The sequence below is a fragment of the Rhopalosiphum padi genome, chromosome 1, assembly GCF_020882245.1.
Source record: "Rhopalosiphum padi isolate XX-2018 chromosome 1, ASM2088224v1, whole genome shotgun sequence".
NCBI lineage: Eukaryota > Metazoa > Arthropoda > Insecta > Hemiptera > Aphididae > Rhopalosiphum > Rhopalosiphum padi.
The window spans coordinates 27,543,892-27,564,861 of NC_083597.1; positions in this window are offsets into that span (position 1 = coordinate 27,543,892).

Genomic DNA, 20,970 nt, shown 5'->3' on the forward strand with positions numbered 1-20,970 from the left:
TATGTCACACATACAACACACAGATGCTCTGAGAGATACCGCAATCTGTGCCTTGATTACGAGCAAAGGCGGCATCTCACAACATCATCTATAAAAACCCACACGACATATAAAAAATGCTCATCCAGTTTTCCAGTTTCCACTCAATTATTGTACACTTTAAAATTCATGTTCTTTCTAAAATTTAGTTAATGCTATATATTATGTATCATTCAAACAATAATTTAACAATATTTTAATAGTAATGTCTTATTCTTAAATTAACTCACCATTCACCATTACCCTATCTATTATATTATTTTAACTCATTACAAACGTGTTCAAACAATAATGGCATATGATGACGATAGGGTTTGTATAAACAAGTTATAGTTAGTAGTTTATAGCAATAGTTGTAAATTAATAATAGAAAATTAAATTTAAAGATGAATTAAAATAATAATATTTAAAAAAAAAAAAAAACAATTTCAAAGATACTACAAACAATAATGTGAATACTTATTCACCTACTATTTACTAACCTATTAATAACTAGGTATGAAGGTGCTTGGGAATCGACGGCTATAGTAAACTAAATGTACTGTTTTTCGGATTTGTATATATAATATTCTCCGTACTCTGTATCCTTAAATCAGTGGCGCCGAACTCATATGTCACGTGAAGCGATCGCTTCACTTCAAATGGGTGGGTTGGTATATATGAGTTCTCGGGATTAATGGGTTAAAAAAGTTAAACAAGGTGTTATATATATTATAATTGATGTCTGATACCGTGAAACATAAAAGTTAGAAGACGGAACAGAGTGCCGTGCGAGACTTCACCCCCTCTATATAATATTATATACGTGGAGCATGGGGAAACGAGTATATTTTATTTCGACATTCTGATATTATATAATATTATACACGGAGAAATCATTGAAATATAAAAATATAATATAATAGCTTTGTTCGTTTTGACCAAAAGTGTACACTTTTTCAATAATAGTGTACACTGAAGCGTTTGTTTTGGAAAAGTGTGAGCGTACACACTGTTTGTTTGTTTGTTGAAATAGTGTGGGTTTAGTGTGTGAACTAGCACTATCCACACATTCCATACTATAGTGTTAACATAAGTTTTTAAAACGAACAAACCTATTATAATATATTTTTTTGTTATTTGTTTATCTACAAGTCTAACGCTCTTGTTCACCCCTTCGTTCATCACCGAAACCATCGTTGACGAATGTTCCTCCGTGGACCGCGATGCACTCGTTGATCGTTGTTTCTTTACTGTACGTCTGTACGTCTATACTCTGTGGCAGTTGCGAGTCGGGCGTCCCCTCAACCCCGCCGATTACAATAACCGACGACACCGTACAATAACCACAGAATAGGTATAACACCCAACACGGTGAACTCGAATAGGTAGAGGTAGCATACCGAATCGTATACCGAAATTAGAAATTCCTTTGCAACTTGTACAGTTGTGCACTACTCGCGTGCACTCTGCACGGTTTTACATAATCTATATAGTTACTAGTTAGTATACATTACAACGAAAATATCAACTTTAATCAGGTAAAAACTTTTACTAAAAATAATATTATTATAGTTAGTGCTTTGTAGTCTTATATAGTATTACGTACATGCGAATTGCAAAGTCCTTACGTTAAGTTAATATTATTTCAAATAATAAAGTGTAGATACATATCCACAATAATAATTGATGTTGCACAATGCGCAATAATTTCATCATTTAAATTGTGGTTTACCTTTTTAATTTTTTTATTATCTAGTTAAATTATCTTCTAGAACATGATATAATAATTAGATATAGAACTTAGAATTATAGTATTAAACCTAAATACTCTTTAGAATAACATATACTGGATGTTTTAAACTCAATACTTTTTTTTAATAAATAATAAATCAAAATCAGCATTCTCTATTTTATAAAACACATCTGTACAATTTTGCTTATAAATAACAATGTCTTGTTCCAAACTAGATGAATTTTGTAAAATAGAAAAAAAAATATTTGAAATATCATGTTTATGGTTTGATGTATCAAAAGACATACATAATGTATGATAAAATTCTTCAAATAAACTTTCCTTACTAATAAATTTATCACACTGTTTAATTTCTGGGATTCAGAATCTGGTGAACAACATACAATTTGATCATCATCAGATTGAAGTACAATGTTTTCATTAAATAATATTAGTGAATTTTGATTATTTTGAGGATATGAAATTTGCTTATATTATTGTCAATTTTGTCTAATACATAATTATAAATTTTTAAACTAAATCAATATGAAATACCTCTTTTTGTGTATGAGCGCAACTTATATGATACAAAATAAGGTAAAATTGTTTTTGATTATGAATTATATTAATTAAGCCAAGGCTATTCAAAAATGTCATCCGAAGACCCCTTTGATTTTATATTGTTAAATTTATAAGACAGAATGTAATGATTGCTTTAGTTGTTGACATTAATTGTTTAGTTTAATATGTTAAAACTGGTTAAAAATTATTATTATTTAATGTCTATGTATTCCTTTGAAGTTAAAATATCTTAATTTTTTGATTTTTTTAAAGTAATAGTTTCTTTATCACCAAAATTCTAATAGTATCCAATAATTTATGATACCAATTTGATTTTATCTCTTTTAAGCAGCGATTTTTTGCTTTTAACTTTATATAGTCTATTAGAACTGTTTAAAAGCTCGTTGTTACTCTGTTAGATGCACTATTTTGTAAATATTTGTTTAATGATAGATATTTATACAGACTGATCAAATGGGTTGTTATATTCATAATATATGTTGATTAAAATGTTAGAATTTATACGTGAATTTTCTAGTTAGTAGAAAGCAATGAAAGCAGAATTCTGAATAATTAAGACTATTAACAGCATGTACCAAATTTTTCTTTGATTTAGTTTTTTTTCTATGAAAAAATACTTTTGAATTTATTACCGAAAGGCAAACAACATAGATTTCTGTAATGGTATACAATATTGTTATTGAGGCAAAATATGCTTGGCTTTTAATTTTTTGATTGAAGTTGGTGTAATTCCTGCTAGATATATTATATATTAAATACATTACAAATATCTAAATTAATATAAACTGTGTCATTTTGTTCTCATGAATAAATGTTACAGAATAAAATATTAAAATAAATTATATTTACTATAGAAATAAAAAAAATTTTAAGACGAATTTGAGCAATTAATCTAAAATTAAATATTTTTGTCATTTAATATTATTTCATAATTTATTAGTACTTAAATAATAATAATAATAAAATGTTTATAAGAAACAACACTTAAATTGGATGACTTCTACTTGTAGTATATTATAGTGAGTTACTTTGAATAGGTAGTATATACTATATTACTAAATTATAACCAACTTTTTAAAATTCTTATAAACAATTTTTAGTTTATTCTTTATTCTCAACTGTATTCAATCATATTGTATTTCATACCCTTTGAATTATTTGAATTATTTGCAATATTTGCAATATTTGAATTTTTATTTTTATTTTGAGTAATTTTCATTAATACTTTTTGCATGTTATAATTATTATCTATATTATAGTTTGTATACCTAAAACACAAATTTAAATGCAGTTACATTTAATGGTTAATACCTTCCTACAAATAATTCAACTTAATCATTAATTATTATTTGTTTTAATGCAACTAACAACGATAATTTAATATACCAACCATAATAATTGGCTAGGTTTCACAAGTGTTCGTTTGATTTTTGTTTAATTAATTTGACTTCAACTTAATAAGAATCTTATAAAACAAATTCAAACTATAGTAGGTACTATGGGTATTCAAATTTTTATGAATTTTTAACTATAAAATAACTTAAAAATTTCGTAAAATATGATCTTTAAACGTTTATATATATAAAAAAATATGTGACTAACTAATTTGGATTAAAATATATTTTATAAGATATTTTTTTATCTATTATTATAACTTTCGATAATAAATAGGCATTATATACCATAGGTACTTGATAATTTGTTATTTGTATTCCATATTCATACAATTATTAATATAGAGCGAAATATTTGTTTATGATATAATAACTGTCCATAACGGATTTATTTATTTTTGATTGCCTTAGTGTATTTTAGTGTCGAAATAAAAAAGTTTCACTGTTTATGTATTTGTAAATATTAACTTTATAACTGACAAATAAAATATAAAAATATACATTAAAATAAAATGTTTTCGTCAAATAATTGTTAATTTTATTTATGTGTTTATTATAAGTACTAAAAACTATATACAATTATTTAGTAGATATCTTTTTTTTAAATTAATTAATTAAAGTAAATGCTTCAACAACATGAGCTATTAGCCTATATTAGTAGATATTATTTATTCTGGTGAAAATAAATATTATTCAATGATCCGTAAATAAGGCATGTGAAATATTTTGACGTCATATTTTAGTCTAGTTCACCACACAATAGTCTATCTTGTACGTCATCTGGTGCTTTACACAAATAATTCAAACAGAAATGGACGTAGTTAATGGTTAATATAATAAAGAATTTTAAATATCAATCGCATATTTTTTTTACCTGATATTTCTTACAAATTATATATATAACGAGTGTCGAGTATATTATATGATGAATGTATTGATATTAAAATGATGTGTTTTTTTTGGCTGTCTTCGACTTTTAGGACAGTAAAATCTTTTTGATTTTTCGACTTTGGGGGTGGTTCTGGTAACTATATAATTAGATCTAGTTGGAGTTTTTTTAAAATACTAATAAACAATTTTTCACTCGATTAAAAAAGCTTGGAAATTTAATACAAGGTAGCTTTTAAGTTGTTAACCAAAAATCTAATAAATATATTATATAAGTGCAATTATTTTTTTTTATCAATGTTTGTAATTCAAATTTGGACGAACATATATATATTGATATATACTATATTAATTATTTTGTTATAATACAAAAACATTATTTGCTTAAACATTTTATGTATATCATAAATTTTACTATTTGCAATGAAATATTCAAAATATGTGGATTAATCTTGTGTTTTTATCTATTCTCTTATATATTTATACCTCTTTATTATACCTATTTATATCTATACTATAAATGTAATAATAATAATAAAATAAATTCATTCAATAGCTATAAATTTATCATGAAAAAAATACTTGGTGATAATATAGGCTGACAGACCGACTAGACACATAATTTTTACAAAGCGGTATCCACTTGTTCACACTTGTCTGATATGTTTAGAATAGATTTTATTCCAACTTCCTAATTAAATTTCAGACAAGCTTAAAGGTTAAGGTTACAGTTAACATTTTGTATATAATAATAACCCATAATAGTAGTATAATATAAATACAATTTTTTTTTTTTTTTTAATACCGCATTAAAAATAGAAAAATAAATTAAGTACTAATTATTATTGTTGATATTTACATTATAATATATATATATTTTATTTTTTTTCCATTTTCGTCAAATAGTGTGTATGAGACAAGCCGTTCAGGACAGCTAACATAAATATATAATAAAATATAGACTGAAATCTGAAAGAGCTTTTCTTCAAAAATCGTTTTTTTTGTTATGCATTGATTTATCATTGAATTTAAATTTAACACATTCATTACAGTGATCTATTGAATGACGAATTATATTAAACTTATACTAGCAGCAAAGCAAGTTCTCTAAATTTTCGGTTTATAAAAGTTTGATTGTAGTTAAAAAGTCCCTCAAAATTTGTTCTTATAAAAATAAAAATATATCAAATACATATAGTTATTTTTTTATAATCTTATAGGTGTTTGAAGTTGAAAGGTATCAAAGGCCAAAAGTGAAGGGACTTTCCCACATAGTTTTTTAATTTTTTTAATATAGGCATATTTTCCATTTACTATTTATTAAACAGTCATTACAATGTAAAGCTTTTTTGGTAATATATTATAATTCTGTTTAATATACTTATTCTTGTTAATGCTATTTTTTTTTTATTCTGCAACGTTACAATATTATACTGTTATAATTATTAATTATTCCTTTTTTGTTGAACAAATGCAAATGTTAAATGTATTCTAACATTAAACATTGCATTATATGTTAATAAATTAGAAAATGTATCGTTCTTTTTTGAAAAGTACATTCATTAAGTACTTATGTAAATTGGTGTAAATTATCAACATTTAAAGTCTTTTGGGTTTTTGAAGTTAGGTAAATATATAACTATATAAGATATACATTATTCAAAAAATTTATCTGGAAAATTCGTTTTTATATTTTCTCAGAAAACATCATTGAGAAATTACGATCTATTTTATATTTTTATATTCGAATTACGACGCCCAATCAATAGAGTCATAGAGGTATGATAAAATTAATACGCATAAGTGGTAATAAGCGTTCTTAAAAACGAGTTCATGGACACTTTTTATTTTTTAATATATTTTATAAGAGTATATACAATCTGTAAAATCACACGCATTATAGGAAGAAAAGTATAAAAGTTCATGGACATATAAAAAAAAAATAAATGCGCATTAATTAATTATTACCTATAATAAAGATGAATTAGTTTTAGTTTTAGATTATGAGTGAATCAATGAATGTATTGATTTAACAACGATGTTTTTTTCCTGCATGCCATCACCTTTAGGAATAGTAGTAACAATTCTTTAATATCAAAGGAACTCGCCAAAATTTTCACTGTGGGGGGAGCAATGTATATCTCTGTATTTTGTTATGCTTTTAAAAATATACCTTATATACAAAAATCGACCAATTAAAGTAGGTGAGGGGCACGGACATAATCGCCCAACAGTATGTATCATAATTTTATGATATATCATTGTACGCGAAAAGTTATTCTGAGCGAAGATGCTCTGTCAGTCTATATCACTAAATATATTTCGTAATATGTTTTTTGATATAGCTCTTAAAGTAATTTATTTTAATTTTAGTATCACAGTAGCCTGATACATTTTTTTCTAAAAAATTGGATTTATTATATTATTACTTATTAGTATTTAATTATACTAAATATAATCAACTTATACAACTTAAAATTTAATAATATCTTTCTGCAATGCCGTATAACAGTAAAAATAGATTCTTAGTGTAAATACAGTAAATAGATAATAATATCTTAAAATAAATCAAAATTTCTATTGCGTACAGTAATAATGATAATAATATAATAAACTTAAAAGTTTATACGAATAATGTTTTTAAATAATTAAATTATAATAACATTATTAACATCATTATCTATTGTTTAAATAAGTATTTTTTTTTTAATGTGGAATTAAAATATCTATAAAAAAAGTTTTGTTTTTATATTTTTTTTATACTTTATAGTTTTAATATCAATTACTTATGAAGAATCTTGTGTTAAATTTTCAAAACTTAGATATAAATAAAAAAAGTTTATTAACTAAAAAATGGTTAGCAATTTATGCGATTTTGATGAATCTTGTCAAAATTCTAACTTTAAATGCATATATAAAAAAATTTACTTATGTAGGTACTTTTAATACTTTTATACAAATATAAGAATAGCTTTGTGGGATCTTATGTGAAGAATTTTTCAAGTCGAAAGACTAGGAAAATAATTTTTTATCGACAATTATAGAAAAAAAAATTGTAATTTGTTATGTCTATTAATAGTTTAAAAAAAGTTAAAAACATTAAAATATTTTGAAAATTTTATCATATAATATAAAAAAAATATAGTGAAAATACCGGCTTTTTTTCCCAAATATTAAAAATTGTTTGAAGAGTAATAATTATTTCAGAGGTAAATAACCAATATTGTAAAAATTTGAAATGCAATTAAAAAATAAAAAATTACTGTTATGTAATAAAATATAATTTTATTTTATTTTTTTATATATATTATATAGATTTTAAAGCTTATAAAAACTTTGTATTAAATGTATAAATCTTAGTATAAAACTAAAATGTTTTTAGTTACACAATAATTTGTCAATTTTTCGCAATTTTTATGAATGTTGTAAAAATGCTTAAAAAAAATTGTTGTGACTATGGATTATCAATATTTTTTTATTGGGAGATACTTATGAGGAGCTTTTTATTATATTGTTAATTATTTTTACTCAATGAATAATTTTTAATCGAGGTTTTTAGAAGGAATATTTTTTAGAAATTAAAAAAAAATATATTTTGTCTTTATTGATGCTAAATATACTTGTGCTAATATAGGTACATTTATTTTAGTTATTTTTGGATTTATGTATAACAAAATTTTACAATAATTCAAAAAGTTTGACAAATTATCAAATAATTTACGAATATCAAAATTAATTGTCACTGTTTTTATTACTTTTATTAGCATTGAGACGAATTTCGTCAAAATCAAGAAACCGTATATATAAAGTAGTTAAAAATTCATAATGTTTTTAATTTTTAAATCTATAGCTTGAATCTTCAATATAATCGTTAGTTATATATTTTTAATTTAAGATTCATCATAAGGTTTTTTTTTTACTTAAATTAAAAAAAAATAAACGTTTAGCGTAAAGCCACTTATATTTTTTATGAGTGTTTGAATTTCAAATGTTGGCATTGTATATTCAAACATAATAATAATTTATTCTCAAATAATTTTTGTTATTATTCATAACATATTAACTTTATTAACTTGAAACATTCCATTATAAATATTATCATATTTTATACATACATGCAAATTTTTAAAATATTTAGATTAATAACTATTTTTACCGCATGAACCCATTTTCAAAGTTTTATGGTACGTCATCGGTATTGATTTACAAGTAAATAAACAATGATATATATATAATATATTATGTGTTAAATCTTAATGAAAAAATTCTAAAACATTTCGTACTGCTAATAGAATCATAAAAAAACAAAAATGATTAATAGTAATTTAAATATTAAGTAAAATACCTATTTTTAGAAACAGAGGCTTACGAGGCTGTACTAAGAACTTATTATCGAAGGGTGGGAGGGGGGGGGGGTTATACAAATCTTAGTAAGTGGTATATAAAATAATGAATAATTTTTAAATGATTTAAAACAGTTGAACACATATAATTTAAGTACTCATACATAAATTAATAAGGTTTGTTAATAATTATTTTAATACGCTTAGTGTACGGCTATAATATAAAATTCAATTTAGAAGCACAAATTCTAAATTTCTATTTTTTTCTTTAGAAAAATTATTGATTTCTTTCTCAGGATCGGTTAGAATATTTCTATGTATATGAGGTAATACTAAACCGGTTAGTCTATCCTCAGCGGTAGCGTTTCTCAAATAGCTCTTAATTCGTTTTAAAGAAGAAAATGTCCTTTCGGACGTGGTGGTTGACACCGGGTCTATCACAACTTTTAGTAAAAATAAAATGTTAAGAAAAAAGTTTCGGCTATGGTTAAAGTATACATTAAATATTTTGATATGCCGTTGTGGTATGGATTTGTCCTTAGACAATACAAGCTCAGATTGCGTATGATATATGCTATAGCTTTAAATTTTAATAGTAAATCTAAGTCCAAAAAATTTTGAACATAAATTAAAATTACTTGTCTTCATTGACGAAGTTATGCATTTATTTAGTAGTAATAAATAGGTATAAAAGTGATATAATATTTTTATGATTAGTAAAACATTCTTTTAATTAATTAATAAAACCATCGAAAAATGGAATCGCTATACCAATAACTAATAAGAAAATATTTTTTAGGACAATCAGTAGGTATTAATAGAGTATTAATAATTTTATTTTTTCTTGTTCATCAGACTATTTTAAAAGAAGTTCAACTTTAAAAAAAATTGATTTAATGGTTTGGTCCATATTATATTAATAAATAAAAAAGCTGATATTAAATTTCTAAGTTTGCGTAATGCGAGACTTTTTTTACGGGGGGGGGGGGCGTTATACAAATACCGTTATCACGTATAAAAGGTTTTAATAGGTAATGGATTATTAATTAATTCAAATTTAATATATCCATTATAATGATCAACTCAATGATGAGGTACATATATAAGGTTTTTAAAATTTGTTCAGAAACTATGAACAATAATTATTTTGAAAATGCTTAAATATTATTTTCATATTATAGACAATTAACAACAACAAATGTTAAGCTACAATGGATAAAATAAAATAATATAATATTGCAAAAATTGGTCAACCAAATGATTTCTTTTGATATTAGTTGTTTGGTTTACATTCCAATGTAAAAATAATAGTTTCAATGACTTTAAAAATAAATTAAATTTTTGTTGATAAAATTCTTATGATTTTATGGTTTGTATATTATAAATTATAATCAACCTATTTACGTATGAGTAACATAATATTGGTTAGTATACTAACTATACTATAGATTGTGAAGAGTTATTTGATTAGTTTTATTTTAATTTATTTGATAAGAAAATTTCGCGCTCCAACAATTTGGCCTTTAAATGAATAGGTTTGTTGTATAAAATAATTTTGTTTTATTGAACTAGCTGTAGATAGTAAAAGTTTTGTTCTTTGATAATTAGAAACAAACGTCATCATTGTTTCCTACATACGCACTGAAATTTTATTAGTCATAAATGTTTTTACAATTAAAAATATCAAAAAATAAAAACAATATAATAATTCATCAAAGAGCATTATAAAATATGTGTCTATTCACGTCATACTTGTCTTTAAAGTTCATACATCACAAAAATATGTTTATGACAATTAGAGAATAAATTCAATTATAATAATATAATTACAACCATTCAATTATAAATTATAAAACTATTTCTATAATCTTCTAAAATTAAATATAAAATAATTAAGTAATTTAATTAATGAAATATGCTACATATTTATAATTTAAAAATATACATCGTAATTCGTAGTTATACTAATACGGTTCTATATGAAACGATTTATTGGTTTTACAATAAAATCTTTTTGAGGCATAAAAATCCAGTTTTAAATTCAAATTTAATGGGGGAAGAATTTTTTGTAGAAAAAGATCTATTTGATACTTAGAAAAGTCAAAAATAAAAACACACACTTCTTTTCAAAATTAACAACGAAAATTACAAAAAATAGAAACATTTACATAAAACCAGTATTTAAAAAAAAAAGAATTTTGTTTCTATATTATATTGTAATTTAAAATTAATTATTCAAAGTAAAATCAAAATATTATGTACAATTTTAAAAATATTTTGGCTCTGTTTTTGCTAATTATAGAAATTTGAAATTTTTTGTTTTATTTCATAAAAGCTTTTCGTTGGCTAAAAAGGTTGAAAATGTAATACAACGTTCCTTATAAGGTTTACAGTGACAATAATTATCAAAAATACACAGAAACAATTTTTTGTATGTTCTTGTTTTGACAAAATTTAATACTTTAATGAGAAATAAGGTTTAAATACAAAGAACAAATACTCATCTCAGGGAATAAAAACTCTTTACCATTAAATAAATTGTTATTTTCTACATACAATGAAATTTTTGGAATATTTAGACTAATTTTAAGCTTATTATACAATGAACCTGTTTACACCATTCTATAGACTTATAGTTCACGGTCTTGACTTATAAATTAATATAAATAATATAGGTAATATTATAATTAAATCTAGTATCTAGTAAGTGAAAATATATATATATAATTGGAAAGGTATCTATTAATTGTCAAATAGAGTTGCAATTTTTTTAACAAATCTTATCGTTAATGCAGGTAAAATTAGGAAATCATACTGCTAATAGTAAGTGATGTCATCTGTCCAGTTAAATAGAAATGTTAAAAAAAAATGTTTTTTATTCGGGTTATATGATTTGTTACAAAATATAAAAAGTTTAGAGAAATCTAATTAATATATAGAATAAAATAAAATAATACCTAGTTAATTTTTCCATATAAAACGTAAAAAAGAAAAAGCATAAACGCCGATGCTGAAGAATTGTGTGTGTCCTAAGAAATATAATATTTTAGTGTGTTGATTTTATAATCAAAATAATATTCCTAGTAGAATTTTGTTTGATGAACAGTACTATTTATAATATAATAGGCGATGTGTTTAGCAAAAAATAGTTCCAAATACAGTATAGCCAAAATAAAAAATCATAAATATATTATATTTTTATAAAAAGAAATTGTCACATCATCTTTACTCAGTATTGTTTTTCATAATATACAATTATTTATTATTGAATTAAAAGCTAACTGTTAGCTTGATGTGTTAGCTGCTAACACATCTATTACATTTCAAAGTGACCTTTCAATGAAGAGGTACACCTAAATTCTACTATTCATCATAGGGATTTCCTTGGATATTTTTTTTATTTGAATTTTTATCCGAATATGTGATGCGTTCAACGCATGTCACAATAATGGCTTCATGTATTATATCTTTAGATCTCGTTAAGAAGTATGGACCAACTCATTATTTTTATTCTATAGTGTGTACCTACTACTAATATCTGATAATTTTAAACGATTTGATTATTTTTTACTTATATACTCTTTTTATTTTATATATTCGATAGGACGGTGTAAATCGAATGAATTTTTTTATTTCTTTAAGTGTATTGGTTAATTTATTATTTATTTATTTTTACCAATTCAATATTCAGTGGGAGACTATATAATTAATTTAAAGTTTCAGATGACGTTTTATGTACTTAAAACATTTTTCATTCATTTACAGTATATGAGTATTATAACCTAATCAAATAATATTATATACTAAAAATATGAATTAAGAAATTATTTATTTATTTATTTATTTAGCATTTAAACTCGTCAAAATATTTAATTTATAGAGACAATTCAATCGAAATTGTCTGTATGGTATTGTCATATTGAGTTATTGTATTTTTTAAATAAATTTTTTTATTATTATCAATGTGTTTTTTTATATAGTCTTAATGTGTTCATATGAATGACGTAGATACTAGATCTTACTATTGAGACGTTACATTACGGTTATCGCATTTCAGACTAAATACCTATTAGGAGTGGTATAAATGTATAAATAGGTATATCGTGTATGCAACACAAGTTACGGTTAATAAAATGAACACTGACTCCGAGCTAGTAATTACTCGTCCAAATCCAAAAGGTTAATTATCAATATACTTATTGCTACATTTGAATCATTTTATATTAATAATAAATAATTATATTATAACATAATAATAATAGTTTATATTTGATTTTGTATTACAATATTACACGCTTGTGAAAATATGTATCATTATATAGTTCATATGAATACCTGTATCTGATAATATTTTAAAATTATTATTACATTAAAATCGTTAATATTTCAAAATGTTTCGTTTTATGTTGATAAGGTTAGGTTATAACTACATCATGTATCTACCGTGAATGTCATATTGCCACGTACGATGCATTTTGTAGTTGATTGATGATTATTTTTTTATGTAAAATTATTTACTTTCAATACTGCATTTTAACACCTATAAAAACATAGGTAATTTTTTAATTATCATTATTTTTTATTTATTTGTATGGCATTATTAATTTATTTCGTACTTGCTTGTTATCATGTGGATACAATACGATCCAAACCTACTTTTTTATTACAGTAAAAACATAAATGTAACATGCCGCAACATATACATATTATATTTAACATATAGGACTGTTAACTCGTGAATTAATGATGTTTAACTATCATTTTCTGAATTGGCTACACTGGAAAACAGTGTTGCGACTGCGTTTTTATAAAATGTATAAAGTTAAAATATTATTAATATTAAGTAATCAACTTTATTTTTAAATATTATGGTAATAAGAGTTACATTTTATTTATTATTTTTAAATTTGTTTATAAAATAGTACGAAAACAATAAGTAAAATTACTTCTTGCCTTTTCTAAATTATTAAAAATTTAAATGTTACTAGTTTATTGCCATTAACTTAAATAGAAAAGATGAATACAGCATATTTGTATACATAAATAAGATTATACAACCAAAATCTGAATTAATTTACCATACGCTTTTAGCAAACCATGAAAATATTGGTATTTGAATGTTATGATTTTCTTATTTAATATCATTGCCGTTTTTTTAAATGTTCCAACAAATTAACTATTTAAATGGATTATCATCAATAGGTAACTATTTAATAGTAAAGGTTTTTCAATATAGTTAATAAAAATGTTTACATTTCATCATCGAATGAGCAATATTGATGTTTCTTCATTTTTCTTATAAACATATAAAGTACAAAAAGTAGGCATACATCCTACTACAGTTTTACCAAATAATACAGTTTAACGATAAACTACAATCGTCATTAGCGTTTTATAATCAAAGTTCAAATGTTATCTGAACAATCATATACTGTATAAGTGTTATAAGATTAAACTATTAAAGTAGGTAATTACTAATTAGATATAATGTCAACATTTAATTAATATGGTATTTTACATATTAATATAAATAAGTAAGTTAGTAGGTACATAAGGAGACATTTTTCATTACGCTTAAAAATAGGATACCATATTTTAAGAAATGCAGTCGAATATTGTGGGTAAAATTAAAATATTATATTAATTTGAGCTAATAATTTTAAGCAACTTATAAATAAATTGAAAAAAAAGGATATATAAATAGGATTATATACGTATGTGTAATAATTAATAAATTTACAACAGTATAACAGAGAACAGTTATTGCAAAAATTATTATATTTTTTTGTTATTTTCATTTCCAAAATAAAGTGGTAGATGGTGAAACTACTATTCGTATACAATTTTAATTTTTAAATGATATTAATTATTAAATATATATGTATTTAATAATTAATATTAATACACATATAAAAAACGTTAGATACCTCACTTTATATTATAGTGGGTTAACAACAAATAAATCGGCAAAAAATAAAGACTGAATAAAATTATAAAATATTGCAAGTAATCATACATTAAAAAAAAAATGATTTTAAAATAATTAATATGTTTCATACTGATGTAATAATGTGTGTAAATTAATAAAATAATCACTCTGTATTATATATGCATGTATTGAATATAATATCTAATTCTGAAAGTAGATTGTTCATATTTTATGAATAACCCGAATAGGTATATAGATATAAAGTATTTTTATAAATTATATTATAATAGTATACGTCATTTTGTATGTGAAGTATATTATGCGTATTAATTTTCTATGAAAACAATACTGATATAGTGATGTTACTGATTTTCATAAATTATTGTTATTTTTGTCTAACATAATATAACATTATAAACGTAAAATATATGAATACCAACCTATTTACAAATTAGAATGTTGAAAGACCAGTAAGTTGTATATGTTATCCTTTTTACGTCACACATAAAATATACATATACAATGGTAAATTATGTTTATTTTATCAGTGTTTTATTTATTAAAAAAAATAATTCTAAAAAAATTTAAATTATCACGTGGATTATGAGTGAACAGTACATGAGGATGAGGAATGTCTGAATTTTTAAGAATTGAATTATTACATTAAAATTGTATTATAATATTTTAACTTATATTTATTATAATAATACTGTTTTTGTTAAATTGGCTATTAAATTTTACCTAGTTAACAAAACATTATTATTTACTATCACTATTCAGATTATAAGACTTATATATACTTATAATATAAGTATGTTGTAAATTGATTTTCATAATAGGTACCTATAATACCTATACATAATTGCTGACCAAGATTTTTTGATTTATAATTTAAATTTTAATTTACCCGTGAGTTTTTTAATGGTTAATATTAGTTATGTCCAAAAGTATTAAGATTTTAGAAAATACATTTTTTATATTGTTTAAAGTGAAAAAGAAAAATTTATAAAAATAAATATAAAATCACAGACAGAATACAATTTTAATTTCATATTTTAAAGTATAATGTTTTTTAGAAATTTTGATGTATACAAATTCGTTTTTGAGCGATTTCTATAGTTAATTAGTTATAAGAATTTAAAGTTTAATGATGAGCTAAATAAATAGGTATTGGACAAACATATTTTGAAAAATGAAATGGTTGCATGTTACTTGCGTCCTATTTTGAAGACAAGTCGGCTATACCATTATTATCGATGTTGTCGGTGTTCGATTGGTAGTTAATATTATATTGCACTACTATACAGTATAGTCGCAGTAGAATCTTGATTTTTTTTTCTCGATTCACATTTAATATTTGTACATCCCGTCATAACCAATGAAAAACATTTTCACTGCTTTCCAAATAGTATATTCATAAGTTTTTAGTGGTTAAATAATGGTTATTTAATTAGTATCCACAATAGATTATGGAAGAACTGCAGTGGCGTGGCGAACTAAAAATTTTCCAGAGGCAAGTTACAATTAATACCCTATGTACCCATTGAAGGGGCTTCAAAAAAAAAAAATCCCGTAAAGTATCATTTAAATGTTTATAAGTTATTAATGCATAAATGCATTAAAATATAATACAACTAATTATATTATTTCAGATCATTATTGACTACCTATTGGCTATTTAGTATACCAAAGCACATTTTCAACTAAGGACCCAACGGCCACCACAGTTCGTAGAACTGTATTACCTCTATACCAAATATACATATTCTTATGTAAATAAATATATTATAATTATATGTATATAATTTATTTCAACAGTTATCTTTAATAAATATTCTAAACTAATGATATTAATTTGAAAAAATTCAAGTATTACATTCTTTATGCACTGTACTTGTATAGTTTTCGAAAATTTCAAAGGTAATTAATTATCTGTTCATACTTATTCAAATAATTTAAAAAAAATGTTGAGTAAATATTATAAAGCTAGTTATAGTGGATATCATCAATAATGTTAGACTAGTGAAGATTACCCGACAATTTATTTCCATTATGCAAAGATATTTCACTAGTGCACTTTATATTCATTTTTTAAATTTTCTAATGATAGACCATCTATCTATTCTGCAACATAATTAAATAAGTTTTAAGTTTACTCTTGCTCTTTTCCAAAATAAATTAAACGCTCAGGTGACAGTAAAAATAAGTCTTTTAAAATATTTTGAGCACCAATGAATTGTGATATAAATAATATTATTTTATTCAAAGCTATAGAGTATATGTTTATTTTACATTTTTCAAATGGTGAATTTAAACTTACTTTGTTAGTATTTTCATCTATTTGCCTCTTCTGTTTTTTTATAATCTAATAGTAAATCCTATTCAGGCAGATTATATGCTTCACAAAGGTGTTTGGCTTTATCTATAATTTGTTTATATTTTATGTCAGAGCGTATAGAAAATACATTTTCTTTAGCATTATTAGCATTATTCAAAAGAATTTGATTTTGACTGAAATTAGTTGAATTGTGTGGTGATCGAAGAAATATTTTTCATAAAAATTAATGTCACTACGAAGCTAAATGTTGAACAAATATTTTTATTTATACTTGCATTTGAAGATGTTACTCTATTATCAAAAGATTCTAAAATAATTAGATTTCAATAATGCATTAAATTGTTTATAAACAACATTATAATTACGCATTCATCTCGTATTAGAAATATTTTTTATATGACGAATTCTTTTTTCTGGATATAAATTATGTTGATATTCAATAAATACACAGTACCTTTTTCTACCTCTTATAAATTCAATAGCTGATTGCAAGGGACCAATACATTTTTTTGTAACAGTACAAGTATTATCAACTACAACTAGATTTAATAAGTGTACAAAGGACCATACATAAATTGACTTTGAGATTTTACGTTGAATAAATGTTCGTAACCTTCAATAAGTACCAGTATTGCAGTAGTCCCTGTGCACATACATTTTTTCTAATTAATGTTATGCTTTTCAGTTATTTCACAAAACTTTTCGTACAATACTTTCTCAGTCCCATAGCTAGTCCCAATAGCTTCTAATGATCTAATAATATAATCCTTTCTTTATGTGTATTGACAAATCTTATTGTAAATTAAAACTGTTCAATATTAGTAATATCAGTGGTTGTGTCAATAATAACTAGGGCTCGGATTATATGAAAATACATATTTTTACTGTGACTTGATAAATTAATTTAGGTGAGTGATAAATTTGTTTCAAGGGATTTCAAATGAAATTAACTATATTTTATTTTACATATTTGTACATATTTTGCCATAAGTACATGTTTTTACATATTTCTCAATAATTCCATTTTTTCCTACATATTTTGACAATTTGTTCATTTACGATTTTTTTAATAATTATTAATTATGTATGATTGTATTTTACAATACAAACAATTTCCCAAATTTCCAAAAGTACAAAATAGTAACAAAATAATACCAATTATTGAATTTAATCTACAGTAGATATAACTTACTCTTTCAGACACAGTCAAAATGCAATACTGTCCAATAACATCAGTGGAAGCCGAAAGATCATTTAGTTGGTATAAGGTAATTTAACGACAAAATCGAAGATCTTTTGAATTTCAAAATGTTTCAAAGTTATTATTAATAACTGATAATAATCTACCTTTTTAAATTTTAGTTAAAATTGATCATCTTACTAATTTTCTTAATATTTTAAGAATTTTTGAAGTTGGGTTAGGTTAACTATTTAGGATAAAGAAGTAAGTCTTTTTATAGTTCTATTATTTGAAGTCAACTTTTCATCATATCTTCAAAGAGCTATATTGTGACGTCCTTAAAATATTATAATTTCAATGACGACACGAATAACTTCTTGGTTTTCTGCTATATTTATATTTACATTTCCCATTATATGAAAATTAATTCTATAATTTTTTTGGTAATGCAATCCCCAACTAATTTTAGATTCCAATTTGATCCGTTAGCCAAGATTAATTTTTCAGCTTTAGTCAATCTAAATAATTTTCAAGAATTACGATACATTCGGTCGGAATAAGGAGAATAGGAAAGCCACAAACGTTTTGTTTGAATTTCAGTTCCTATTAGTATACGTAGTAATATGATGCATGGAAAGATCGGTTTGTACTCATAGTCTGTTTTAACAGGAAATATATTATTAATTAATTCATTAGGTAATGGCTGACAAGGTTTTAAATAAACATGATAACTCAATAACGAACTTGAGACATATTGAGGAATCAAAGCTGGATCATTTGTATATTTTTTTTGATTCATGTAAGACTATTTTCATAGTATTATTCAAATTCAAATATTCAACTGAATAATTTGAAAAAGTGAATTTCTATTTTTCGATATTTACATTAATAAAAAATACAAACACTAATAACTACACACGCATAAATAGGTTAGGTTAGAGAAAGGGAAGATTATTTTATTAAATAAATACATAATATTTACCAAGACATTGTTGTGATGTAGATACTGGTACAATTTGACGCACATATTTTAATCATACATAATTTTTAACAGATTCAAATTGATAATTTTCTGGCTTTGAACATTCTCCTTAAATAAAATAATAGCCATTTGTATAAAGCATAACAAATAAAATAAACGATTAAAAATTAATTAATAAAATGAATATAATTAACCAGAACACAGCTGTATAGAATCAATCAATAAAATACACACTTTGATCTATCATCAACATTCAACAGATTCTATTTCCTTGCTTGTAGAACTTGTAGACTCTTCTAAGTATATATAACTATATATATATTTATATATATATAATATATTAAAAAAATAATATTTTATAGGTATAAATTATTGAAATAAAATATATTAAATTCTATTTTAATTTACCAGAATATGGTTTGACGTATTTATAAGCATTGATAATATTTGTTGTTTACAATAATTGAATACCAAATTAATTTTGTATACTTAATGGTTGATACATTCCTAATATATTATATAATTCAATATGTTATTATATTAAAATTAAAATATCCAAGTATTTAATAGAACATAGATATATTATCATAAGATATCAATAATGAATAATATATTTAATATAGGTAATAATCAAAATAAAAATTATAGTTTAATGTAATAATCATTTATATACCTATGACTTTTGTAAATATACCCATTAATCAAAATTTTAAGTGGATATTATTTTAATATAGAAAATATTTTGACTATATAATATAATATAGATAAGTTATATATCCGAAAGTTCGAAATTCCCTTCTCATGCATGGAGTGAATGATCGAGTAGCTTACAAAGAACTATAAATGCTTGAGAAGCTTTTCACTGAAAATGTAATGAATCTTTTTATCAAAAAAATATGAAATAATTGTGTATAAAAGTATTGACTAATTTACAAAATAAAAAGTGAGTTTTTTTTATCACGAATCGTGCATTTTTTATATTTTTGAATGCGACTATAACACACAGTTAATATTTTGTAAGAAGATGTATATTTTATGTATTCAAATTTCAAATAATGGATTATTTATTAATGAAATGAAATAATTAACAAGAACATATTTTTATGTACAAACATAATATGTATAATGACAATGCTATTTAGATGTACGCATTTTCATATCGTTCATATTAGTATACATTGTATATATTATTAAGTAGGTATATCGTTAAATTTAGATTACAGTATTATTGTAACTTACTTTTAATATTTTTAACTATGTTAATCTATTTTTGATCATTAATATTAAATTAATAATAAATGTATTTACTATAAAAATATTAATGTTTACAGCTTTTTAAGGTTGTTATAATAATTTAAAGATAGTAAATTTATCATTAAAGAGCTTGAATTTCACGACGTTTGTAGTACCTGATATTGTAAATAAAATTAGTATTGATATAAAAATAACAACTTTTAATTTTTTATATTCTGTATTTTGATTAGGATAGAACTTGCAATCTCCAATAGTAACAACTAGATCCAATTTTTTTAAAATAGAAACTACCCTCAATGTTGAAAAAAGAATCATTTTTACTGCTCC